Source organism: Centruroides sculpturatus, unplaced genomic scaffold, assembly GCF_000671375.1.
Source record: "Centruroides sculpturatus isolate CEXI.00-Female unplaced genomic scaffold, Cexi_2.0 scaffold574, whole genome shotgun sequence".
Taxonomy (NCBI): Eukaryota; Metazoa; Arthropoda; class Arachnida; order Scorpiones; family Buthidae; genus Centruroides; species Centruroides sculpturatus.
The window spans coordinates 113,600-115,885 of NW_019384740.1; positions in this window are offsets into that span (position 1 = coordinate 113,600).

Consider the following 2,286-nt stretch of genomic DNA (forward strand, 5'->3'; position numbering starts at 1 on the left):
AGATATATATAATATTTATTTATTATATATATAAATTTTAATATATTATATTAAAATTTTACTGTAAACATTCAGAAAAATTGGACTAAAATGTATGATAATGTAGGTAAAAGCTTGAGTAAAATTATTTTAAACACATTTCAAAGTTTTTCTGTTAATTGTAAATAGTTGAATAAGTGTGTAGGTACTGTCTGGGACTACTGGTATGGTGCACAAATTTACATGAGATTTTGTTTTATGAAGTACCTGTCGACACCTAAATGCTGCATAAAACAAGACCGTAGTGTACAACATGTTGATTTTTGATGTCATTAAAGTATGTTTATTTGTGGATTTCTGAAAAGTTGGAGTGTTTTCTTGAAAAATTACATTTTTTGCAAAACAGATTAGCTAACGTTTAAACTGAATGATCCAACCTGCAAGACAGTAAGAGCATTTTACGAGCTTCTGACACACTCCACTCTTCTGAGCTAAAATTTTAGTCAGTTCAGTTTATTTCCATTTAAAATATATGATGTATATTCATCAAATTTACTAGCCAATGAGCTCGTAATAAACACTTTTCCATTTCTGATCAAAGTAGCTTGAACCAAATTAATTTCAGAAACTGAAGGAATGTAATTAGAGAAGAATTATACTTCCAGTTTTCAGATAAATAGCATTTTTTGCTGTTAAAGGAACCTAACGCAAGTGAATTTGTTGCAATGTTAACGCATTCAAATTATCTGGAATTTAATAATAATTTGGAAAGTAATTTCAATGTTCCAAATAATTACTTAAATTTTCAAATGGCATCAAAATCCAAAAATAAACTGTTAAATAGTCTTATACAAGCATCCGTCATAGAAATTGCACTTAAAACTCTTTCTGCCTCGTGGGCACTAGGAGGGCCTTTTTAGCAAGCCCATTATGGATTTGGCCATGCCCCAATTGGGTGGCCTGTGGCGAGGTACAGGACCTGATGGGACCTGACATACCAGACAGATCACCCCCAAAGAATTCCTTGGGTTTTTTGACCCATCCAAATTCGATCCAGGGCCCCCCCAGATAGATAAGCTGCCACCTTAACTGCTTGGCCATCCAGCTGTCAATAGAAAATGCATTAAAGACATCTCATTAATATATTTAATCAAATTTATAAGACAGATGATAATAGAGAACTCACACTCAAAATTGACAACTAAGCTTTTAATTAATTAATTTTTTGATGCGTAAACTTTGTTTCAGAGTAGTTTAAAGACCATTGGTGTCAATATTAAGTTTAGAAACAGTACTTGTAAGCTAAAATTTCTAATAATCCAACCATTTTACTTTTATATAGTTCAGTTTAATAGTATACCGTATAAATTGCACTGAGTGGTTTGATTGATAGGAGTTCGACATTAATAATTTTTTTTTTTTTTACATTTTAGTCAAGTTTAGTAATTTTGGAATAAAAATTTAAGTTACAGAAGTTTTACTGTATCTGATTTTTTAAGTTTTATTATTATGCAAGCTCATTAAAGGTTTTTATTTTCTCCCAAGGAGATAAAAAACTGTCTATATGTGTATATATATATATTCAATGACACAATAATACGAACCTGTTTATACTAACGAATTATCCAAAATTCTATATAATCTACGTTCAAATGCTTCATATTTTTCATCTCCGTGAGCTTAGATAAAGATATTGTTACGAAAAGAATTTTTAAAAGAGTTTTTGATCAAATTCTTAATCATGTTTAATCATATACAAACTCTATATTGCTTATTGCTTTGCTAAAATAAAGATTGAAAAAATGTCTGATATTTTTTAAATGAAATAAATAATGATTATATGAAAACATCTGGTAAAAAGTATAATTTACGATGGCTCTTTGCAAAATTTTTAAGGCTAAAAAATAAAAATGAAAAAAAAAAAAAAAAAAAAAATGTGTGTTTGATAGTACCTCCTAAATGATTTTAATGATTATTTACAATGTAAAAAAATTTAACTTTTTAACACTAATTTACACGAATTTTTATCTCTGAATCAGAGTAACTAGAATGTTTTGGTCCCGCTATTCAAATATTCTTTCAAATTTTAGCGTTAAAATGCACGAGTAAAATGAATTATGGATTCGTTTTTCTAGTTGAGATGGTTGCAGAACCGGTACCTCAATAAAATGCCTATCTACAAAAATCATAATGAGATCATAAAAAATGAGCTGCAAATGTATGGCTATCCCAAATACATTAATCTCTACGAATCAATGCTTAATCCCTGGATAAAAACTGGACAAAAAAAGGCACTCTTTTATCCCC